General features: G+C 36.3%; 1 protein-coding gene across 5 annotated transcripts in view; it reads right to left on the reverse strand.

The window, feature by feature from the left end:
- Positions 1-27,126, reverse strand: part of NEGR1 (neuronal growth regulator 1) — a 925,952-nt gene that overhangs the window by 71,843 nt on the left and 826,983 nt on the right. The gene's annotated exons all lie outside the window — the stretch shown is intronic.

Raw genomic sequence — 27,126 nt, forward strand, 5'->3', positions numbered from 1 at the left:
GTAATTTTTCAAAAAAAGAGGTATTTAATATGAGAGGAAATTTTAACTAGTGAACTAATTATTTTAATTTGATGGAATTTTTCTCATTTGCATTTTTGACAATTATTTATGACGGTAGATAATTAGAGGTTGTATGTCTTTCAGAATACTGTAAACAGCATTGTAGACATTAGCTGAACCATTAATTTCAACTGAGGATGAAACATTTTATACTTTTGACCTTTTTATAAAATATTCTTCTATTTGAAGCAAATTGCTTGTCAAAATCGTAGCTATCTGTCCAATTGATATCTGGTATTGCAAATGAGCTCTTGACTTATATATAGCACATTTAAATTTTAAGTATTTGGTGGTAACCATTGAAAATGGTCCTCATAAATCAAACTTCATTGGGTTTGTATATTTTAAATGGAGTCATAGAGCACATTGAAAACAATAAATGGTTATACATTCTAGTGAAAAATCCTGTGCTTTTCAGCATGCTTAATGATTGCATCTCTCAACATATCTAAAGGTGGAAAACACTTTCCACAGACAAGACAATAAAATAGATGCAGATAAAAATAGTTTCAAATTATTCAAAATAATATTATACAAATATAATAACAACTTAAAATGATCCAGCAGTATTATTTGCCTTTTCCTTACATCCAAATTTAATGTTTTTGGGGAAAGAAATGGTATATATAGAAGATTATTGTGATGTTTCATTGATCCTTTTGATTTATTATGTTAGTTTAGTCAGTAGTGCTGTGAGCTGTGTCTAACTCTATTAATGAATTTTCTTTTCATAGATGAGTCTTCCATATCTGATGAATCCACCAGTATTAAAAGTACTACTACTGAAATCATGCAAATACACTTTTTGAGACCTTATCAACCTTGTCACGGAATTAGATGAGCAAAAAGCTGAGTTGAATTGATGAAAAGAATCCCAAGTCATTAACTACTAATGATGGAGCTTGTAAAGTGCAGCATCACTGGGGAAAGAAACTGACTTTCCTCATATGCATCATATTTTTATCTGCATTTCAATACTGCTTAAATATGTACTTCATTACAGGGCACAACTAAAATAGAAGGGCACCTGCTAAGTCAGAGCCATAAAACAGATCTACAGCCTGCTGGCATGTGAAATTTCTCTAATTTATATTTTTTATGAAACTACCCTCACATTATGTGGTTGGCAGCATAAATAATAAAGCATGTTACTTAAGCAATTTTACATTTACTGTATTAGTAAGTAAATGCAATGGCCACTCTTATTCTCAAACAATAAAAACTACCCAGCCTTTTCATGAAAGATGATTGCAATTTCCATTGGCCTGTATATGCAATAAAAAGCCATAACTCATCAAAATTTTAGCTATTTTCTCTTAAGATAGAAGAGCGTTTTGCTTGAATATTGAACGTGACATTAAATATTCATGAAACTGAATAGAGTTTAAGTACTAAGTAAAACTCTCAAATTCTTTTCAACTAGATTGAAATTCTGTTTGAACCAGGTAAAAACTACCGCTAACCTGAAGAGGTGTTCAAAAACATCGTAAAGAGATTGTACAATACGTTCAAAGTGCTACAGTTATTTGGGATAGATTTTTCTGAAAAGCCTGTTCCTCCTTTGAAATTGATTCATGATAACAGCCTCCATTTGGGTCAAACAGTATTTAACCGCTTGTAAATTTTAATTAAATGATTTGTCACTTTGAACACATAGTTTGTCATCTTGCAACTAACCGATGTGTCTTTATCAGAAAATTACTCAGGGGGAAGGCATTCATCTAATTTGTCACTTGGACACCCATTAAGATAATTTAGTTGTTGCATAGGGATAAAGTTGAAATTTGTAAAATAGAGTGCACCACTTTTAGTAAGCAGGATCACATTGTAAACTATTAAAAAATATAATTTGCTCTGTAATTAAATTCTAGTAAGTACTTTATTTCTGGTCATTTTTCATTAACAGATGTTTAACTTTTTGAGAAGAGAAAAATCTTCCAGTTGAATTTAGTATCTACAGAAAAATAGGGGGCTGCAAATGAAAAGCAATAAGCTGAATTAGAATGATCTCAAGGAAGAAGCCCTTTCATCAGAAGCACTCACATCATTGCAGACCCAGCTGAGACCTTGTCTGCAGCCTGGTTAATACAATCAGAGACAACCTGGGACAGAGTGAAAGGGACAACTTAAGAATTACTGAGGAAATAGCAGAGATCATAAATCTTTCTCTAAAGAAGATTATATCTGGTGAAAATGTAGATATTAAAATATATTAATTTTTGTGCCCACAAATTACTAAAAAGAGTGTGTCTCTGAGAGGTTCAAGTCAAGCATGGTAAGTTAATTCTATAATCACTGTATACAAAAGTACAGTTGCTCTTTTTCCACAATGAAATAGTGGTGACTATACTTTGTTAATATAACCCAACAAAGAATAGATATGTTAACCAAAATTACAAACATGGACACACGTAAATTTATTTTTAAACTGAAAAGTAAAGTCATTTAGTCCTCCTACTCTCAGACAGTCCTGAAAGCCTTGGCCATATCAAATGTTTGTGTGGAATAAAAGGACTGTGGTCCTTCTTGGTCATGTCTTTTTTCCAACCAAGGTCTAAGTTTCTTGAAGTCAAGGGCCAACCATTAGATGTTAGTGTTCTTCTTTAGGATCTAGTCAGAATGCAGCAACATCACCTGTGCAGCTTTTGAAGAATTCTGAGGTCCAGACCCTATCTTTTCTTTTTCTACCATAGAAGTTATTTATTTTTTGCCTGTTTATTGCAGAGATACTGATTTCACAAAATGCAACCCTTTTATGTGTTTTAAGGACTTTGTAGCTTAAGGAATGGTGATTGACAATATGCCTCTCAACGTTGACCTTTTATGTGAATGACATGAGATGACATTATGCTATGATATTCCTAAAAGAATTTTCATAAAACACTAATATAAACAATGGAAATTTAGCATCCTCCTTCTTTAATGATATTTACAAATTATATACTTGTTTTTAATAGAATGTAACTTAAGGATATATCTCTTGAAGGTGTGTTCAGATTTCATATGACTACTGCTACAGAGAGAGTTTTGAAGAGACGGGTCCTTTTACTGCCTGATCCTTGTCAATTTTATGTGCAGGTTCAATTATTCTCTAGCAGGGCCCAGGTGTTGGTACTTTTGCATTCTATTTTGCAGCCAGGGTTAAGAAGCACTGAACTAACATCGGCAATGTTCAAACAATGTGTAATGAAAGGTGCAAATATCATACAAGATGCGAGAAAGATCTGCTTCTGTTAGAAGAATCAGCTATAGTCATTCAGATTTAAAATTCAACATCCTGAATTTCTTTCTTCCTGATATACTTTAACTTTCCCTCACCCGACCACTACCAACCCACCCAGCTGTTTATTTTTCTTTGATTTCCCTTTTGCCTCTCTCCTCATTTTGTTTAATATATTCAGGCACATTTACTAATTGCTATTGCTAACAATTTCCCAGCTAATGCTGTTTTCTGTCTCACATATCTTTTCATTCCATTCATAAATGCTAGAAAAATCTTTATAAAACACAGCTCTCATCAAGTTATATTCCAGCTCAAGAATCCATTCCTACACATCTTACTAGCTATGTTAATGTGACATTACTATTCCATTGTCTTTATTAACATAAGAAGACTCTTGCCCAACAAATAAATGAAATGAGTTGTTCATTACAGGGGCTTTCTGAGAGACACATCAGATTTTCAATAAAACATCAATGGTTTAGGTCCTAAGACTTTTTAAACTCTGCATCTCAAAATCCTCAAAATCTTCTCTTGTTATGTTCACCAATCTCAAATAATCATATTGTGATTCTTACCTAATCCTAACCAAGTCCCATATTTAAAGATGCACCTTGGCTAACGCCAGTCATCCCAGCACTTTGGGAGGCCAAGGCGAGCAGATCACCTGAGGTCAAGGGGTTGAAACTAGCCTGGCCGACATGGCAAATCCCCATCTCTACTGAAAAATGTAAAAATTAGCCAGGTGGGGTGGCATGTGCCTGGAGTCCCAGCTTCTCAGGAGGCTGAGGCAGGAGAATTGCTTGAACCTGGGAGGCGAAGGATGCAGTGAGCTGAGATTGCACCACTTCACTCAGCCTGGGTGACAGAGTGAGACTCTGTCTCAAATAAAAAAAAAATGCATTTATAACCAAATATTAGGTGCTCAATAAAATCTGACCTTAACTTCCCTGTCCAAAACAATACCAAATCTGTCAGGGCAGTGGCAGTCTCTTCTGTTATCTAGAAAAGCCAGAAACTCAGCTCAGCACTGTCTTTATCAACAGATATGTGAGGAGCCAGTATTCCACAGTCCCTTCTTCCCAACAGAACATGTCCTGGCATTCCTTCTCAGTCTGGCATTCCTGACCTTCCAGAGGTTGAATACCAGCTGTCTTTCTTATCTTGTTCTCTGTTCTTCCCTTTGACCTCCCCTGTGTTCCATACTTTTTGGGCAAACTTCTAATCTCTGCAGTCATCAAAAGCCTTCTGATCACATGTTGTTCTCTAATCCCAAAATTCCCCTTCAGTTTAGTTTTCTCTAGAACCAACATTTATGGGAAACATACAATTAAATATTTGAGATTGGATGTTCGCTAAAATGTCTTTGAGTCTTTTTACTTTAAGATCTATCATTGAGTCTGTACAGGCAGTGATAGAAGTAGTGAGAGATGGAAGGGATATTGGCTAATATAATGGAACAGTATTGATTAAAACAAATATGTCTACTATAAAAATGCCTGACTGGCTATCATTTTTTCCTAATTTGGAGACATTTACAAACTTGAGTTTTTACTTGTACCTTTCTTCCACTGTTTATTGATAGGCCTGCCTAAACACAGCCTTACTGAAATCTGGATATATGAACTTTTTGATTCCCAACCTCCAGGATTATGATTTTGGTGTGAAAGATGAAATTAAATTGGGCTACTGAGACTTGTGTCTCTTAAAGATATACTGATTTTTTCTTAGTACTCCAAGATATTTTAGGGACTTGAAAATTGAAAGCAACTTGATTTATCTACAGCTCCATTATCTTCCCAGGCACTAGAACCAAGCTGACTGATCTATAGAAGGTCCCTTGGTCTCTATTTGTTTAGAAAAGGTGATGCATCAGAAACCTTTCCTTAGACTGTAAGATAGATGGTAGTGGAAAAAAAATCTATTTTTGCTTCATTCTGATTCATGAGAAGAGAGTATGTTTATATTCTCTCAGTGAGAATTCAGATTCAGGTATCACTGAGACAGACATCTATTCAATAAAGTAAAAAGAAATTATAAAACATAAATAAGCAAAAATTAAAAGTATAAATATAAAATAATCAGATGTCCTAACACTGAAAAATTAAGACTAAAGATGGGTTAAAGTTAACTCTGAAACAGTGGGACAGAAAAAAGTGAACCATGAGAGAAATTCAGAGTGAGAGTGATAAAATAGTTTTAAAAATGTATGTACCTGACTATATGTGTAGTTAAGAAAAACAGAGGGTAGTCTGAAAGGCTTCAGCAATTGTCTAAAATAAATTTCACCAGAAGAAAATGGAATAACATGAAAGTAATACCTGATAAGAAAACAGTTGAGACTTAACAGAATTAAACATGACTACTAAGACTGAAAGTGCACATTGAATACCAGTCAGAATAAATGAAATTAAATATGTACTCAGATATTTTATAACATTGTAATGAACTTGCAAAGGACTATAAGAAGATCTTAAAGCTAACAGAAATAAAGCATAGATTACCTAAAAAGGAGCAACAATTAGGGTGACAGCAAATTTCTCATTTTTGAGCAAATTAGCAACTACTGGATATCAGAAGACAATGAAATTACAGCTTCAAAGTACTGAGGGAAAAATCAACCCATGAACCTGTCAACCCAGAATTCTACATTTCATAATACAACTGAGAGTAAAAGAGTTAACACTATACCTGCAACTGGATCTTTTTTATGGGGCCATCCAGGGAAAATGAATGATCCCGCAGTGCCAGTGACCTTGAACAGACCTCTATGCAGTATAAAAATAATATTTATGGTGGGCATGGTGGCTCACACCTGTAATCCCAGTACTTTGAAAGGCCGAGTCAGACGGATTGCCTAAGGTCAGGAGTTTGAGTCCAGCTTGGCCAACGTGATGCAACCCAGTCTTTACTTAAAGTACAAAAATTAGCTGGGTGTGGTGGCAGGTGCCTGTAAGCCCAGCGACTCAGGAGGCTGAGGCAGGAGAATCCCTTGACCCCTGGAGGCAGAGGTTGTAGTGAGCCGAGATCACGCCATTGCACTCCAGCCTGGGTGGCAAGAGCGAGACTTCCTCTCAAAGAAAAAAGAAAACTATTTACTACAGACAGGGAGTCTTTATTGAGAACATATATTTTGTAGGATATATTTGTTGTAACTAGATTTCTTATTGTCAGCAAGCCTGGACCTTATGGATGTATGGGGCATTGCTTTCTGGAGAATGGGGAGCAGTGGCTGGTAGTAATAAAAATATTCCTCACCACTTAATGATTAGCATATAAAACAAAAGAGCTCAAAATTACTAAGGCCTTCCTCTGTGAATAGTTTGCATATATTGCTCAATACTATTCTGTGTATCAGAAATGAAAACACACCCTAAAGTAAGAAAAAATATTTTTGGAAGCTGCTGCATTTGGTTTCGAGCTCCTGCCAGAAATAAATGTCTTGCCTGAGCCTACTGCTTGTCCATATCTTTTGAATCATGAATAAAGTTGGGCACTGGGTAAGATGTATAATGTGCAGAAGTGCTCTTTGACAATTCAACCCATTGGGCTAACAAACTATCATTCAAAACTCTTGAACAAATTTCCAGGCATACCTAGGGTAAGAAAGTTTGTCACTCACAGACTTGCACTGAAAGAAACTTAAAAATGAATATTAAAAGAAAGAAAAGTTAATCTGGAGAGAAGGATGATATGAAAGATACAATGGAGAACACAGAAAGTGGTTTATTTTCTTAAAGTAATTAACTGTTGAATAAATAAAACAGAAAAATTGTGTGTGTGTGTGTGTGTGTCTGCATCTGTGTGTGTGTATGTGTGTGATTAAAATGGCAAAATAGGCTGGGTAGGGTGGCTCATACCTGTAATCCCAGCACTTTGGGAGGCCGAGGCAGGCAGATCACAAGAACAGGAGTTCAGAACCAGCTTGGCCAATATGGTAAAACCCCATCACTACTAAAAATACAAAAATTAGCCAGGCATGGTGACAGGTGCCTGTAGTCCCAGCTACTCAGGAGGGTAAGCAAGAGAATCACTTGAACCCAGGCGGCAGAGGTGGCAGTGAACCAAGATTAAGCCACTGCTCCACTCCAGCCTAAGCGACAGATCAAGACTCCTTCTCAAAAATAAATAAATAAATGAATAAATAGAAATAAAAAAGCGATACAAAAGTTAGCCGGGCATGGTGGTGGATGCCTGTAATCCCAGCTACTCAGGATACTGAGGCAGGAAAATCACTTGAACCCGGGAGGCGGAGGTTGCCCTGAGCTAAGATTGTGCCATTGCACTCCAGCCTGGGTGACAGAATGAGCCTTGATCTCAAAACAAACAAAACTGGCAAAATAAAAATTTAAAACAGCATGAAGAAGACTGTGCGTTTATCTGACGACGAGAGAGGAAGTTGTTCAGGGCCGGGTACGGTGGTTCAGGTCTGTAATCCCAGCACTTTTGGGAGGCTGAGGTGGGGGGATCACTTGAGGTCAGGAGTTTGAGACCGGCCTGGCCTACTGGTGAAACCTCGCCTCCACTAAAAAATAAAAATTAAATAAATAAATAAATAAATAAATAAATAAATAAATAAATAAATTAGCTGGGTATGGTGGCGGGTGCCTGTAATTCCAGCTACTCTGGAGGCTGAGACAGGAGAATTGTCTGAATACAGAAGGTGGAGGTTGCAGTGAGCCCAGATAATGCCATTGCACTCCAGCCTGGGCAACAGAGTGAGACTCTGTCTCAAAAAAAAAAAAAATTAATAAACCATACTAAGTTTTCTGTATTGGAAAACTTGGGAAGAGATTACTGAATATACTGATTTAAACTTTGTTAGAAAAAATTATAGTTAACATTGCATGCTCAAATGTAAAAGAAACCACTAAAAGAACAGAAATGTACAATCTATGGCTTCCACATTAACAAAGAAAAAATTTGAAAAACAGGTTAGAAATTCAACCAGGGTCAATTTGATGTCTGCTATTCCTATTCGAATACTCTTTCTTTCTTTCTCTTGCCTGATGGCCCTGGCCAGAACTTCCAATACTATGTTGAATAGGACTGGTGAGAGAGGGCATCCTTGTATTGTGCCAGTTTTTAAAGGGAATGCTTCCAGTTTTTGCCCATTCATTATGATATTGGCTGTGAGTTTGTCATAAATAGCTCTTATTATTTTGAGATACAATCCATCGATACCTAGTCTATTGAGAGTTTTTAGCATAAAGGACTGTTGAATTTTGTCGAAGGCCTTCTCTGCATGTATTGAGATAATCATGTGGTTTTTGTCTTTGGTTCTATTTATGTGAAGGATTACATTTATAGATTCGTGGGTGTTGAAGCAGCCTTGCATCCCTGGAATGAAGCCAACTTTATCGTGATGGCTAAGCTTTTTGATGTGCTGTTGGATTCAGTTGGCCAGGATTTTATTGAAGATTTTCGCACCAGTGTTCATCATGGATATTGGCCTGAAATTTTCTCTTTTAGTTGTGTCTCTGACAGGTTTTGGTATCTGGATGACCTTGGTCTCATAAAATGAGTTAGGGAGGATTTCTCTTTTTGTATTGTTTGGAATAATTTCAGAAGGAATGGTACCAGCTCCTCTTTGTACCTCTGATAGAATCTGGCTGTGAGTCCATTTGGTCCTGGACTTTTTTTGGCTCATAGGCTATTAATTGCTGCCTCAACTTCAGACCTTGTTATTGGTCAATTAAGGAATTCAACTTCTTCCTTGTTTAGTCTTGGGAAGTTGTAAATGTCCAGGAATTTGACCATTTCTTGCAGATTTACTCTTTTATTTGCATAGAGGTGTTTGTATAAGCTCTGATGGCATGATTGTATATTTAGAAAACCCCATCGCCACAGCCCAAAATCTCCTTAAGCTGATAAGCAACTTCGGCAAAGTCTCAGGATACAAAAATCATATACAAAAATTGCAAGCATTCCTATACATCAATAATAGACAGAGAGCCAAATCATGAGTGAACTCTTATTCACAATTGCTACAAATAAAGGGTATTCAATTAGGAAAAGAAGAAGTCAAATTGTCTCTGTTTGCAGATGACATGATTGTATATTTAGAAGACCCTATCTTCTCAGCCCCAAATCTCCTCAAACTGATACGTAACTTCAGCGTAGTCTCGGGATATAAAATCAATGTGTAGAAATCACAAGCATTCCTATACACCAATAACACACTAACAGAGAGCCAAATCATGAGCTTACTCCCATTTAAAATTGCTACAAAGAGAATAAAATACCTAGGAATACAACTAACAAGGGATATAAAGGACCTCTTCAAGGAGAACTATAAACCACCACTCAAGGAAATAACAGAGGACACAAACAGATGGAAAAACATTCCATGCTCATGGTTAGGAAGAATCAATATTGTGAAAACGGCCATATTGCCCAAAGTAATTTATAGATTCAATGCTAACCCCATCAAGTTACCAATGATTTTCTCCACAGAATTGGAAAAAAAAACACCTTAAACTTCATATGGAATAAAAAAAAGAGCCCATATAGCCAAGGCAATCCTAAGCAAAAAAAAAAAAAAAAAAAAGACAAAGCTGGAGGCATTACACTACCTGACTTCAAAGTATATTACAATGCTACTGTAACCAATACAGCATGGCATTGGTACCAAAACAGATATAGACCAATGGAATAGAACAGAGGCCTCAGAAAGAACGCCACACAGCAACAACCATCTGATCTTTGACAAACCTGAAAATAACAAGCAATAGGGAAAGGATTACCTATTTAATAAATGGTGTTGGGAAAACTGGCTAGCCATATACAGATAGCTGAAACTGGATCCTTTTCTTACATCTTATACAAAAATTAACTCTAGATGGATTAAAGATTTAAACATGAGACCTAACACCATAAGAACTCTAGAAGAAAACTTAGGCAATACCATTCAAGATATAGGCATGGGCAGGGACTTGACTAAAACACCAAAAGCAACAGCAACAAAAGCCAAAATATACAAATGGGATCTAAGTAAACTTAAGAACTTTTGCACAGTAAAATAAACTATTAATAGAGTGAACCAGCAACCAACAGAATGGGAAAAAATATTTGCAATCCACCCATCTGACAAAGGGCTAACAACCAGAAGCGATAGAGAAATGAAACAAATTTACAAGAAAAAAACCAAACAAACAAACAAAAAATGGGTAAAGGATATGAACGGACACTTTTCAAAAGAAGACATTTATGCAGCCAATGAATATGAAACAAAGCTTATCATCACTGGTCGTTAGAGAAATGCAAATCAAACCCCATTGAGATACCACCTCATGCCAGTTAGAATTGTGATCATTAAAAAGCCAGGAGACAACAGATTCTGGAGAGGATGTGAATAGGAAAATTTTTACACTGTTGGTGGGGGTGTAAATTAGTTCAACCATTGTGGAAGACAGTGTGGTGATTCCTCAAAGATCTAGAAATAGAAATACCATTTGACCCAGCCATCCTATTACTGGGTATATATTCAAATAATTATAAATCATTCTATTATAAAGAAACATGCACATGTATGTTTATTGAGGCTCTGTTCACAATAGCAAAGACTTGGAACCAAGCCAAAATGTCCATCAATGATAGACTGGATAAAGAAAATGTGGCACATATACACCATGAAATACTATGCAGCCATAAAAAAGGATGAGTTCATGTAATTTCCAGGGACATGGGTGAAACTGGAAACCATCATTCTCAGCAAACTGACACAAGAACGGAAAACCAAATGCTGCTTGTGCTCACTCATAATTGGGTGCTGAGCAATGAGAACACACAAACACAGGGAGGGGAATATTACACATCAGGGCCTGGAGGGTGGAGGACTAGGGAAGAAACAGGAGAGGGTGGGGATATTGGGGAGGGTTAGCATTAGGAGAAATACCTAACGTAGATGACGGTGTGATGGATGCAGCAAACCACAACCATGACACATGTATACCTATGTAACAAACCTGCATGAGCTGCACATGTACCCCAGAAATTAAGGTATAATAATAAATAAAGTTTTTAAAAAATGTTCAACATCACTAATGATCAGGGAAATGGAAATCAAAACCACAGTGCAATACAATCTTATTTCTGCAAGAATGGCCATAATCAAAAAATCAAAAAACAGTAGATGTTGGTATGGATACAGTGATCAGGGAGAACTTTTACACTGCTGGTGGGGATGTAAACTAGTATAGCCACTATGGAAAATAGTGTGGAGATTCCTTAAAGAACTAAAAGTAGAACTACCATTTGATCCACCAATCTCACTACTGGGTATCTACCCAGAGGAAAAGAAGTCATTGGCTGGGCGCGGTGGCTCACACCTGTAATCCCAGCACTTTGGGAGGCTGAGGCAGGTGGATCACGAGGTCAAGAGATTGAGACCATCCTGGTCAACATGGTGAAACCCCGTCTCTACTAAAAATACAAAAAATTAGCTGGGCATGGTGGCGTGTGCCTGTAATCCCAGCTACTCAGGAGGCTGAGGCAGGAGAATTGCCTGAACCCAGTAGGCGGAGGTTGCGGTGAGCCGAGATCGCACCGTTGCACTCCAGCCTGGGTAACGAGCGAAACTCCGTCTCAAAAAGAAAAAAAAAAAAAAAAGAAAGAAAGAAAAAAAGGGAAAAGAAGTCATTATTTGAAAAAGATACCTGCACATACATGTTTACAGCAGCACAATTCACAATTGCAAAATCACAGAACCAATCAAAATACCCATCCCAGTCAATGAGTGGGTAAAGAAACTATGGTATATATACACCATGGAATGGAATACTACTCAGCCATAAAAGGGAGTGAATTAACAGCATTTGCAGTGACTTGGATGAGATTGGAGACTATTTTTCTAAGTGAAGTAACTCAGGAATGGAAAACCAAACATTGTATGCTCATACTCCCTGATATGTGGGAGCTAAGCTATGAGGATGCAAAGACGTAAGAATGATGCAATGGATTTTGGGGACTTGTGGGGAAGACTGGAAGGCGGGTGAGGGATAAAAGACTACAAATACAGTGCAGTGTATACTGCTTGGGTGATGGGTGCACCAAATCTCACAAAATCTCCACTAAAAAACCTACTAATGTAACCGAATACCACCTGTACCCCAATAACTTATGGAAAAATAATAAAATTTTAAAAAATAAAAAATAAATAAAAACACAGCATCTTAAAATACAAATTCTTTATGGGTATATATAAACGTGGTTGGAAAAAAATACAACCTAAATTCAGGATGAGAGGGTGTAGAAGACTAGGATAGCAGGGGTTTCAACTCTACCAGAAAAAGAGTTTGGAAGCAAATAATAGCAAACATTAATATTCCTTAAGCCTGATTGGTGTGCATGTGAATTTTACGACATTATTCTTGGACTTCTCTGAATAACTGAATAACATGCTTTTAAGAAAATGAATGTATATTATTTTCCTTAAATGGCTATTATTTAAAAAATGTGATTTGACCTCCATTGAATACTAGGCACTTCTTCAAAGACACTAGAAGGATATTTGCAAAATATTCAAAGTTCATGTCACAAAAGATATCTCTTTCAAATAAAAAGGAAACGTAAAGAATTAATTATGTTAATCTGAGATTTTTGTGATAATAAAACATACTTGATATATTTGCATGGTAACAATATGTAGCTATGTAAATATTTTCATGGTGTACAATAAATGTTATTAATAATGTTTTCCCATGTAAACTTTTGGTCAAAAGTGTAGAAGTTAAAACAACAACAAAAGCTATAGCCATAATTTTAGCATATCTGAGTACAATGTTCATTTTAAAAATTTAGTCGTAGAAGGAGAGATTTCACACGTATTTGCTTAAGCAAGAATAAAACACTCCTAAGAGCATCTTTAAGAAAAAATATTATTCTTTACTGGATTAGGAAACTAATCTCAGCTTAAAATTTAGGTCAATTAACAGCTTACCTTCCCTCTTTCTCTCTGGCAAAAATTTATTATCTAACTTATTTAGTATATATTCTAATAATTTAGTGCTACATTTTATTCTCTTTTTTTTAAAGAGACTATGATATCTTCAGTAATTACTTATTTAATTGATGTTCACTTGTATGACTCATTTAGGCTTTGATATACAAAATATAACTTAGACTCTTATCACAGTAATGTGTGTTTGATGTTTATAAACTTGACTTCTCTTTTGAGAGTTCTGCATAGAGATTGTGGTAAGATGGTGTTCTGATACGGGTTTTTTCTTCTTTTTACATTTTTCTTTAAAGAACACTTAAATAGGCTGGGCATGGTGGCTCACGCCTGTAATCCCAGCACTTTGGGAGGCCTAGGCAGGTGGATCACGAGGTCAAGAGATTGAGAACCATCCTGGCCAACATGGTGAAACCCCGTCTCTACTAAAAATATGAAAATTAGCTGGGTGTGGTGGTGTGTGCCTGTAGTCCCAGCTACTTGGGAGGCTGAGGCAGGAGAATTGCTTGAACCCAGGAGGCGGAGGTTGCAGTGAGCCGAGATTATGCCACTGCACTCCAGCCTGGCACCTGGCGACAGAGCAAGACTCTGTCTCAATAAATAAATAAATAAATAAATAAATAAATAAATAAATAAATAAAAGAACACTTAAATAAGGCCAGTGTGGTACACTTAAGTACTCTTTTTTTTTTTTTAATTGAGATGGAGTCTTGCTCTGTCTTCCAGGCTAGAGTGCAATGGCACAATCTTGGCTCACTGCAACCTCTGCCTCCCAGGTTCAAGCAATTCTTCTGCCTTAGCCTCCTGAGTAGCTGGGATTACAGGCGTATACCACCATACCTGGCAAATTTTTGTATTTTTAGTAGAGACAGGGTTTCACCATCTTGGCCAGGCTGGTCTCGAACTCCTGACCTTGTGATCCTTCTGCCTTGGCCTCCCAAAGGGCGAGGTATACAGGCGTGAACCACTGAGCCAGGCTTTAAATACTCTTAATATATGTCTTTTTTTAAAAATAAAATTAATCTCATCATCTTTCTGGATATTAACCTGGTTTATCTAAAGAAAATATGAGTTATTTGATCATTTTATAACTAAATGGCAAGAAAGAAAGAAATTGAAGACTCCATTGAAGCTTTAAAAGAGTGTAAAATCATTTCTTCACTTGTATCTTCCTTTCTACTTTCAATTGTTATTTTTGACAACAAAAATTGAAATCAATAAAATAAATAATATATGACTATTCAGATTTTATCAGATGTGTAAATAATTTAGCCTTTTCCAAAGACAGGTCTGATCTTTGACCTTGGTTTCTGGGAGGTAATCTTGAAGTGTTGGAGCGTCATCCTTGATCAGATAATCTTTGTTTGCATGGGGGGCCTTAGTGAGTCAGATAGTAACATATGAGGTGGGAGCTTTACGCCACAAGAACCATGTGATTTAGGCTGTGGGCTTTGAGTCACAGGCTATATCAGCTGGACCTCCTAAGGGTCTGGAAACTGAGATCTGCCATTTAGGTGACCAACTGTGTCTATGTGATGGAGTCTCAATTAAGGCTGTGGACACTGAGGTTCAGGTGAGCTTCTTTCATCTGGCAATACTCCAACAATGTTACATATTAAGACTGGGTCTACATGGGGAGACAATGGAAGCTGCATGTCTGGAATTTCCTGGACTCTGCCCTTCTTCCTTTAGGGACTATGTAGACAATGGAAGCTGCATGTTTGGAACTTTCCTGGACTCTGCCCTTCTTCCTTTAGGGACTATGTCGACAATGGAAGCTGCATGTCTGGAATTTCCTGGACTCTTCCCTTCTTCCTTTAGGGACTATGTAGACAATGGAAGCTGCATGTTTGGAACTTTCCTGGACTCTGCCCTTCTTCCTTTAGGGACTATGTCGACAATGGAAGCTGCATGTCTGGAATTTCCTGGACTCTTCCCTTCTTCCTTTAGGGACTATGTAGACAATGGAAGCTGCATGTTTGGAACTTTCCTGGACTCTGCCCTTCTTCCTTTAGGGACTATGTAGACAATGGAAACTGCATGTTTGGAACTTTCCTGGACTCTGCCCTTCTTCCTTTAGGGACTATATAGACAATGGAAGCTGCATGTTTGGAATTTCCTGGACTCTGCCCTTCTTCCTTTAGGGACTATGTAGACAATGGAAGCTGCATGTCTGGAACTTTCCTGGACTCTGCCCTTCTTCCTTTAGGGACTATGTAGACAATGGAAGCTGCATGTCTGGAATTTCCTGGACTCTGCCCTTCTTCCTTTGGTTGATTTTAATGTGTACTGTTTATAAAGCATAACCTGAAGTACAATAAAGCATAACCAGAAGTACAATGGATTTCAATTTCTGTGATTCCTTCCAGCAAACTGACAAAACTGAAAATGATTTTGGGAACTACCCAAAGTTATACCAGGTAAAATAAAAATAAAAGGCATGCTCGTGCATGCAAATATGTTTATATTTCTAACTGCAGTTTGTCTACAAAGGAAAAGTATTGTTAAGTTTAATATGTACATGGAGAAGGATATTGTCTACAAATCAATTTTAATTCTAACCAACTATTTTGATGAATATTTCACATATTTTAAAATTGCTTAACCGTTGCAGTTTAAAGTGTTTTACAAAAGGCAACCTTGCTCAATACTGATAATACAAGGTAACTGACAGATATTTCAAAGACTACTTTTATATGTGTTTTAGCAGTAATTTTGTTGACTTTCACTGGAAATCCACCTTTATGGCAGAAAATTTGGCAGATGCTTTTGTTCAGCAGGTTTTTTTTGACAACGATATACGAAAAGCTATTTTTTCGCCTTTCACAAAGACTGGTCAAAGGCTGAGGTTTGCTTTTGGTGACATTGCGTTAATTGTCTCTCATGAGACTGCTAGGGTGCTGAAGGCAAGTTAACATTTCCTGACTCTCACCACCTCCTGAGTTCATGATTCCTGCCTTCCATTAGTACTGTTTATGCCTGCAGCATGGCTGGCTGCTACCTTCTCTGCTTTGCTGGGACTTCCTCTTTCACCTTTTACTTAGTCATGTCTACGGAATTGATGAGAAAAGTATCCAGTTGCTTTAGTTTAGTTAGCTGTGGATGATGTTAGATGGGCAGTGGGGTGCTTTTAAGAAACAGCAGGGTTTGTAGAAGGTAAATCTCTTGCTTGAAACTCTGTGGCCCTTCTGCTTAAGCCATTGTGTTCACTTAGTGGATTATTGCTGCTTCATTATATTTGTTTTCTGTGTACATTTTGGCATTCAATCTCAAATTACTTACAAACAGACTGAGCAGATATCTTAATAGTCAGAAAACAACACTTCACTCTTGAATTTTTTTTTTAAATATAGTTAAAGCTTAAAACCTGTAGAAGCCTGAGGGAATGAGGAATTAAAAAATGCTATGATCTTGCACTTTTCTTATATTATTTTATCAGTGTTTTCTTTGCAAATAAGCCAAAGATTGTCTCTATTTAATTGCTTTTTCATAAGTCCTCCCAAGATGAATGTATGTCTTTTGTCCCATTCTACTTTGTTTGTTAGTAAAGGACACTCTCTCACACCATTGATATTACTATTAAAAGACACATTTACTTGTGTGTCTGTACACACATATGTGTATAGAATCAAAATACAATGGCTGTTCTAAAATAGGTAAAGGCTAAATGTAGTATTCTCTTGATTAAAATCTTTCAAAACCCCCAAGAGCAAGTGAAAAACCTCAGATCATTGGCCAGAAACAAGGCATTTGATGGTCTAGCACACAGACCCACTTTTCCAGCCTCATGAGAGACAGTTCACAGTCACAACAATTATTTGTGAATACACTGACACTCTCCACTATGAGACAAAACAATATTTTTCTAGTAGATGGTTAAGACCTTGAAAAGAAGTTTTCTTTCTTGCCTTCTTAGTGGCCATCTCCTTCTCCTTTGCCCACAACATCTTGATATTTATTTGGATACTGCACTCTTTTGTTCCTAGTTTGGGTAGGATGGATCCCCTGCCTGACTTAACACATCAGCATATCCCACTCCTCTGGACATAGTAAATAGTTAATGAACTAATTTAGGTCACAGAATGAAAGCAAGTCCCAGAACATCTGTAGGAGAAGCTAGAAGCAATACTCTTCTCCTCTTGCTTTCCCCCTTTGGTACTGTGTGAGAATGGGAGGCCTGTAACTGGTGTATCATTTTGCTACTACAGAGAAGAAATCAGAGTTTTCGTGTATTAGTAGTGGCGCCTGAGATGAAGCTGATACCATGGAAGATAGATAGGGAAAAAACATATTTCAGTGACACATAGAGGACACGCTATGAGCGGTTAGATCAAACCTCACCTGAATCCAGTGCTCATAGACAATATTTTCCTTTTATTAGGCCATTTTAAGGTTTCATCTGACACTTAAATGTATAGTCATTACAGTCTCACAAACCACTGCTTAAAGTTTCCACAATGTTCAATATAAGTATAAAAGTTACTTTAATAATAAAATGTTTTTTCCATATGAATTAGGCAGAAACGAACATTTCACTTCACCACTATAGAAACAGCATAGATTAAAGAACCTCACCTGGCTTTTTCATTATGAAAACCTGGTTTTTCATTATGTTTTTTTTAGTTGGCCTGAATTCATTTCCTATTGACTTATTCTTGTCCACTCCTTGCTTCACCTGCTGCATTTCTCTTACTCACTTATGCACTACAGCAAGATTCTGACAGGGGACTGAAAAAACAAATCAGAAAACCAGCATCTCATTTTAGCTGGTTGGATGTAATCCAAATAAATTCACTATCCGTTAGAATCAATCAGTAGAAAAGAGTCATTATAAAAGTATGTCCCACTTGCTTGTTTTCTCTTCCAGACAGGCTAAATATTTAATAGGAATCTAGGTGTTATTTATTCATTTCTATTAGGTTCTTCTGACACCCAATCCTACATTGTGATGGGCAATTAAGGTAAATATATGCTTAAGGGAGAAAACTTTCCTTCTGGGAAACTGTTTTCACACCAATCCCAGTCTAATTGAGTTATGGCTTAAACATCTCTTGCATAAAATCTTTATTTATAGGTATTAGATGTACTTTAAACTATTTGTATTCTCTCATTCATGAGAAAATCAGAGCTTCTGTTTTGTAGGGAATCTTTTTTCCCTGCCAATATGCAATTAATATTGGTATTGATTTTGTTATCTACTGTGGTGTTGTTGCTTATTAAAGTTTCTTAGTAGTTCCGTGACTGCTGGCCTGTAAATAAATCACAACTACACAATTGTTTAGTATGCCTTAAGTACTTGAATTTCTTTTATGTGGTTCACATAAATTTTACTTGGTTATGAAATTTTCATGGAGGGCTCACTTGTAAATATTGTAAGGCTTTTGAAACAGTGGAAATTGGATAATTACTATAGCCTGAAAACAATGAAGTTGATAAATGACATTTCAGCCAATTCACGTAATTACAGTGGCCATATTTCTCTGACTCCGAATAATAATAGTAATAATAAGGTCGGGCACGGTGGCTCTCGCCTGTAATCCCAGCACTTTGGGAGGCCGAGGCGGACGTATCACGAGGTCAAGAGATCAAGACCAACCTGGCCAACACAGTGAAACCCCGTCTCTACCAAAATATAAAAAAATTAGGTGGGCGTGGTGGCGCGCGTCTGTAGTCACATCTGCTTGGGAGGCTGAGGCAGGAGAATTGCTTGAATCCGGGAGGCGGAGGTTGCAGTTAGCGGGGATCGCACCACTGCACTCCAGCCTGGCGCCTGGCGACAGAACGAGACTCTGTCTCAAAAAAAAAAAAAAAAGTAATAATAATAGTCGATATCCATTGAATGTTTACTAGGTGTCAGGCCTTGTTCTATGTTCTTTACTTGGAGAAATTTAAGCCTCAAAACAATCCTATATGAATTTGGCAATATTATTTTCCCAATTTTGGAGATGAAGAAACTAAGGCCATGGAGGATAAGTAACTTGCTTAAGGTTTTAGGGTAATAAGTAACTAATAAAGAAAATTGCAAGTCCCATCCCTCTTATTTTGTTCTGTCCACTACCTTTTCTCTTTTCCTCTTTCTCCTTCTCTCTAGCTCTCTTCTTTAGATAGCATTTATAATCTTCCAAGATTGCTTATTAATTGTGTTTATCCTTCGTCTCCTTTTTCTAGAAACGGAGCTCACTGAGGGTATTATTTTGGTACTCCAAATTTGGAACAGTAATGGCACGCAGTAGATAGGCAATGCATATTTACTGAATGAATGAATGAGGTTATAGTATTAATATTAAAACACACGGTATCTGTTGTCAGAGATCTTCTATCTATACCACTGTGATGACTCAGAACCCACTAGCAGAAAAATGGAATTGTGCCCTCCAGGAAGTGAGATATTTACAATAATAACTTATTTCACAAGTCTTGGCCACACTAAGAATTATGCTTAATACCTTACATACCTAACCTTCTGTTCTTTCAAAGAACCCTGGATAATAGGAATACCTATTCCTAGTTTATAATTAATAAAATAGGGATTCAGAGAGGTGAAATAATTCACCTAAAAATCACATACCTAGTAAAGATTGGAGACTGAGTCTAATCTGCAGTTTTCACATCTAAATTCTTGTCTGCTTCTATTAAATGTTATTTCCTTTATTTTATATAATAATAGCTAGTGCTTATTAAAAGATAAGTATCTTTATAAATTTTGTGCATGCTTATTTTTTATAACAGTTTCATTTCATAACTCCATTATTAAGGCTTTATCAGGCAAGGATATTGACGTATCTCTTGCTTGAGGTTGCATAGCCGGTCAGTGGGGAAAGCTTAGGCCCAGGCCTTTCCATGATATCCTTCTCTGCCTTCCTCCAGAAACTCCCCACAACCTGGCAAAGTAGGTGCTCAATCAGTGCTCACCTATTCGAAGGAACTGAAAAAAAAGTCTGATAGGTGCCACCATGCCCAGCTAATTTCTCTCTCTGTGTGTGTGTGTGTGTGTGTGTGTGTGTGTGTGTGTGTGTGTCTATTTTTAGTAGAAATGGGGTTTCACCATGTTGACCAGGATGGTCTCGATCTCCTGACCTCGTGATCCGCCCATCTTGGCCTCTGGAAGTGCTGGGATTATAGGAGTGAGCCACCATGCCCAGCCCTGATAGGTTTAGCTGCTATAGACAAATACTTTAAAAAACTGTAATCTCTTCTCTCTGCCATAATCATTCTCCTTTACACAATGATTTTTGAGGACCTAAATTGTTTGGAGTACTGCAGCCTTTCTGTTGGTTTTGTCCACATAGATTGAGTGCATATATATACATATGAATCTCTTTGCTTCCTCATAATACAACCACTTTGTAAACCTTTTTGGTAACAGATGATATAGAATCCTTGGCACTTATTTTCTTAGTCTTCTCTCTCTCATTTTATTATTTTAAGCATTTTTTGAGATGCTATTTTTAAAATATGAACTTTCAGTTAATTTTTTACTTCCTTTATTTCTATTGTTTGCCTGGTGCAGAAATGCTTTTCAGTCACTTTTAGGCTAAAGTTATGGTTTAAAATTTATTAATTTTTCTTTTGTTTCTCTCCTTTGTAATCCCTGAACCTTATTTTTCTCACTTCCTCTGTATTTTAGGTGTTGGAAACTAGCCTAATTCCAAAGATCGGAAGCCCAATTTCTACAGCAGATCACAAACACTGAGCTTTGGGAGTAATGTACCATCTTATAAGCAGCACTAGGTCTTTTGATATTGACGAAACATTGAAACAAGAGCAATGAGGATTAACCCCCTGCTTATTTTTTAAAGCACTGTTAACTCCTCATACTGACACCTCTCTACACTAAATAGTCAAAGACAGAAAGAAAACCCAAACCACAAACAGCTATTCATCCTCCTTGTTGCCAAAGCAAAACTACATTAATATTAAATAACTAGTTTTGGAAACAGTAACAAAAAAGGTATTTTGGGCTGGGTTGATGAGAACTATCTAGCATGTATAGAATATTTTTTTAACATGGCAGGGAAAAAAACACCTGCCACAACCAATCTTTCTAAATAAAGTAGAACAAACTGTTAGGTGGTGAGAAAGAGTGAAGAAATATGTTTACCTAGCTCACAAAATCTTTTCTGATAAAAAAAAAAATACTTACACATACATTTGCCAAAAAAGCAGTCACTATTTTAAACAAACCCCAGGATCAAATGATATGACTAAGATACTTTTTATGTTCTGCTTTCCCATTTTTAATTCTAATTTCTTTAATTTTCCATAATAGTTCATGCCATTAGAGGATTTTGAGGTTATTATGAAATACCAATGTTGTGATATTTATTACTTTTAATCTGCAAAATAGCAAGTCTTCAAACTGCACAAGGCAAATAGAAGTGATTTTTATTAGGATTATCCCAATGCCTGATTCACATTTGTACTTCCCTTAGTTCCTGTGGGCCTAAGTGTTATGAATTCATTAGCATGATATGTGCATTAATTCAACAAAGAATTGTCAACTACATACTGCCTGTATTAGGTGCTGGGGACAAAGTATTGAATGAAGCACTACCCTGATGAAATTTACATTTTAGTTGAGGAGGGCAAAGACAATGAAAATACAATAATTATTTTGCATAAATGAGATGAAGAAATGAATTAATAATTAATCAGGATGGGTAACTGAGAGTGGTAGGTGGGATACAACTGGAAAGTGTGTACTCAGGACAGGGCACACTCAATAAGGACATCTTTGCAAAGACTTGAAGAAGTCAATGAGAAGCCATGTAGATATTTGGAGGAAGTTATGTTGCAGACAGGAGAACAGCCAGTATATTTAAAGCAAGAAGACAGAGTCCACCTGGCATTGCCTATTCTAGGAATAGCACAAAGGCCAGTTTGATTCAAGAACAGTGGCCAATGGAAAGAGAACTAGAAAATGAAGACAGAAATAAGACGGTGCCAGATCACTTAGGGTTTTGTAGATGGTTTTACTCTAAGTGAAAGAGAGAACATCTGGAGATTTTTGAGGAAAGGAATGACATAATATAAGTTATATTTTAAAAGTGGGGAACAGAGTGTATGAGGGTAAACACAGTAACATGGGGCCCATTTAGAAAATGTTGGAAAAATTCATGATAGAGATGATGGTGTATTACAGCTTAAGCAACAGTGACTGAACAGCCCTCCAACGAGGCATTTGTGTGTGAATGTACGTGTGCATATATGTGTATGTAGATCTAGCCACACAAAGGTATCAAACTCATAAGTCATACGTGGTTCACAGGTTTTATCTTCACTGCCAACTCTTATCCATTGGTAGTGGTTGCCAGGTGTGCTGTGATGAGAGTCCAATGTCATATTCAGGCCGAGAGAGAGAGTCCCATAATTATGAAAGGAAGAATTGCAGCAGTGATATGAGGTGTGTTCCATTTCTGTTCAAAGGCAACTGTCAGTAGTTGATTTTAAGTAGCTAAGACTTTCTGGCTTTTGGCTTCAAAACACAAAAAATAAATGAAAATGCCTAGCATTTAACAGTGATTTCTATAATAGCAGTATCTAAAAAGGTTTTAAAAATGTCACTTTCACTAAGGATTTTTTTCCACCTAAATACCTATTTCTTAGAAGTAAAAAGTGAAAATTGTATAGATTATTTTCTATATTCTCTGGAAAATAACTGGTATGACCTTGAGGGGTATAAATGTGAAAACCATATAAGTTTTTTAGGTAAACTGATCAAATATAACCATATCCTACTTAGTGTGACTATGGATTTTAGGCCTTGATTGCGAACTAGTTTGCAAGTATCAGCTTTCCATTCTATTACAGTTTTTAAAATAGACTTTACACCAATTTTCCTGGTGATTTTGAACACTCTAAAAGTGAGTCCATTTGGGCTTATGAATAAAATACCACCTGGATGTTAATCTCTGGTATGATTAGAATATTATTCCCCTTCATATAAGACTTTTGTTTTCATCTCCAGGGTCAACTAATTTTATTTATTGTTATTGCCAGTAACCCTTAAATATATAAGAATCTCCATATGCATCTGTATAAAATAAAGCTTTGAAAGTATTCCTTCAAAATAGTGATCATTTGCATTTAGTTGGCAGTGGAAATTTATCTTTCTGTGTAATGCTTCTACATCTTTAAAAAGGCAATATCATAAATGAGATTATCCCCTTAGAAAACAGTCTCAGACTAGAATAAATCAAGATATGGGAAACTTACAAATAGCCTTTAATTTAATGAATATTACCAGAAAGTATGTGCAACTGAAAAGTTCTAAGACAATAATTTATTGCTGAATTCACAATGTAGGTTTTCCTTTTAAAAATGTGTTATCAGCCCCTATCCAATAGTATTAATAATCTTCCATCATTTTGTGGCTGAGCAAATTGGTGTAAGATTATATAAATCTAAGTCTTCCGGTCTAACTCCTTTTTAGGGATGAAGAAACTGAGGCCCACAGAAGGTGGGTAATGCCTGCAAATTCACAGTGAGCAAAATGCAAATACAAGAAACAACTTCTAACTTACTAAGGGCTCTTTGTGATACTGCACTGATTTGGTTCAAATTTTTCCTTGTACAAAACTCTATCTCCAACTTCCATAAGAAATTGAATAGAGCATAATAAACCTCTAATATTTGGAGATGATAATTGGGCATTTTTTGGCTAATAAAAATATCTATAGAGTGTTTTCTAACAGCAGACATCAAAGTTACTAAATAAATAATTGTCCCCAAGCTTGAGGGTATTCCCATGAGTTGACTGACCTTGATAATTTTAGTCTTTGTTTAGTTTAGATAATTGTGTGTATGAGGAGGTGAAGAAAGGAGGAAAGGCAAACTCACCCTATTTCTTATGCTCCTCTTCTTTGGCCATATTTTTTATCATATAACTTTTTTGGATTGTTGTAACTTTTCAAAAATAGAGATTTATTTTTTAGAAAAGCTTTCACAAAAAAGTTGAATAAAAGACAGAATTTCTCAAATACTCCCTTCTCCCCTGTGCATAGATCCTCCATTATCAACATCCTCTGCCAGAGTGGTACATTTGTTACATTTGATGACTGTGCACTGACACTTCATTGTCTTCCAGAGTCCACAGTTTACATTAGGTATTGTAATAACAATTGTCAATACCAATCCCTCTTGGTATTGACAGTCTCTGGGTTTAGACAAATGCTTAATGAGAGTTTCTACCATTATAGTCTCATCCAGAGTATTTTCATTGTCCCCAAATTCACTGTGCTCTGCCTATTCATCTCACCCTTTCCCCAGCTCCTGGTAACCACTGACCTATTTACTGTCTCCATAGTTTTGTCTTTTCTAGAATGACATATACTAGAAATATAGTAGGTAGCCTTTTCAGATTGCCTTCTTTCACTTAATAATGTGCAAAGAAGCATATTTCTTTTTAGTGCTGAATAATATTCCACTGTCTTCATATGCCTTAGTTTGTTTATTCATTCACCTACTGAAAGACATCTTGGTTGCTTCCAAGTATTTCCAATTATGAATAAAGCTACCATAAACATATGTGTGAAGAATTTTATGCAGACATAATTTTTCAACTCCTTAAGGTTAATACCAAGGAGTGCAAATTTCTGGATCATGTGTTTAGTTTTACAAGAAACTGCCAAATTGTTTTCCAAAGTGGCTGTACACTTTTATATGTCTACCAGGAATGAGTAAGAGTTCCTGTTGCTTCATATTCTCTTCAGCATTTGGTGTTGTCAGTGTTCTGGATTTCCGCCATTCTAGTAAGTGTATAGTGGTATCTCACTGTTGCTTTAATTTGAATTTCCCTGATGACATATGATGTGGAACATATTTTCCCATGATTATTTGCCATCTGTATATTTTTTCTGGTGAGATGTTTGTTAAAGTCTTTGGCCCATTTTTTAAAAATCAGATTGTGTTTTTATTGTTGGGTTTTAAGAGTTCTTTATATGTTTTGGATAACATTCCTTTTTCTGATTTTTTTTTTTGCAAACTTTTTTTTTTTTACCATATAACTTTCATGGTGAGAGAAGAGGGCAAAACTCTCTTGTCTAACTGATCTCTTTAGACAGGAAGAATATGAAAGGATGAGGAGGGACACCTTTCCTAATAACCTGGCTGATGGTTCACTTATTATAAGCACATGCTCAAACAGGGTGACAATTAGATTCAAATATAGTCTTTGAAACACAAAGAAGATATTTCCCTTTTTATCCTTCTATTGCTAGTTTAGCATCTACTGTTAAAAAGTTGATACTTAATGTAATATTTGTCTAAGGGTCTGTTATAGGAGGCCTAAACAGATATTTTGGCAGTTTTATCTTCCTGAATGCAAACCAAAAAAGAGCTAGAGATAAAAACAAGGATATTAATTTATGCAAAGTATTTAGCACAGTTCCAGGCAACAATAACAAATCAATAAATGATATTAGTAACAATAATACCAATACTGTAAGTAATACCTAACAATGCTATTTTTCTCATTATTTTGGAAAATCCATACAGTCTCTAAAATCTTCACTTACTTGTTTCCCCCGCAGTGTTCCATACTATACCCTGGAGACAATGATCAAGCAGAGAACTATGTTTACGTGATTGTCTGAAACAGCCGGCTTACACAGCAGTTGCAAGCATCTTGAGCAATTCTATTCCATATAGAGACATAAGAAATCAAGAAGAAGGAACAAAATACTTAGAATAATTTTTACCACTTAAGTTGCTTAAAAATGAAAAAAGATATATCCAGTCTTTTTTTTTTCAATAAGACCACACCACATTTTTAGGAAGTAATCCCTAGTAATCAACATGACAGCCCAGCACAGCAGAATCAGGAGTTCTTGCTGAAATAATTCAACACACTAACACTTTGTCTAATGTCATAATAACATCTGAAGATGCACCTTTTTTCTCCATCTACTGAGGGGCTACTTTCTTTCCTCTTTCCCTCACAGCTGTCTCCCAGGCAGATGATTTTAGTATAATATCTGTAATCACTTGAGAGCTCCTTCCTGATGTGTACTTTGTTCTCCGAACCCTTTAAAGTTGTAGCTCCTCTGATTATTTTGGTCCCAGAGTTTCATGCCTTTTACACATTGTTATTCTAAATTCCACAAGTCATTTACTTGCTCATAATCCAGGTCTTTCAAGCCTCTTTGAGTTTGCACACTCTGTTCCACACTATTTGTCTCCATTTTTGTAACATTAGCCAAATTGACTAATATGAAGTCTGCTCAGGATGGTTCAAAATGAAAATAATGTGCTAGCTGAAGAGTAAACATTACTGAGCTATGAATGATGAAGACTGCCTCAGAAATTTTGCTTATGAGTAGTCCGTTATGAAGCATACACACCCTAGCATATATTAGATTTTTTTTTTAGTAAAAATGAGTAAATATTTCCTTTTGTATGCAAAATGTACTTTTCCTTTAAATTTATGGTTTATGGGCTTATTAATTTTCTTTACAGTATAATATATTTGCAACAATTAATCCTACATTCTTCCTCTTTGACACACAAATTTTCTAAAAACATGTTGATGATGTGGTAGATAGTATAGACTAGCTTACTTGATACTTTTCCAATATCCTTCGGATGTATTTTCTTATGCTGCAGAGGCTGGAAAGCTAAAACATGACATTCCCAGACTCCACTGGAATTAGATTTCCAGATATGATTTCTATTCCACAAATCAGATGTATGTGGCCCAAGCCTTGTTTAACAGGGAAGGAGGCAGTGGTGTGTGAGTCTTTCAGGTATCAGTGTAGCTTTAGAGTTCACAGTGCTGGTTACTGCTTGCTGATCTCAAGAGTCTGAAGCATGTTTTTTCTTTTTCTTTTCCTTTTTTGAGATGGAATCAGCCCAGACTAGAGTGTACAGTTTTGTGATGGACTTCCTGAATTAT

The sequence above is a fragment of the Callithrix jacchus genome, chromosome 7 (assembly GCF_049354715.1).
Source record: "Callithrix jacchus isolate 240 chromosome 7, calJac240_pri, whole genome shotgun sequence".
NCBI classification, from domain to species: Eukaryota; Metazoa; Chordata; class Mammalia; order Primates; family Cebidae; genus Callithrix; species Callithrix jacchus.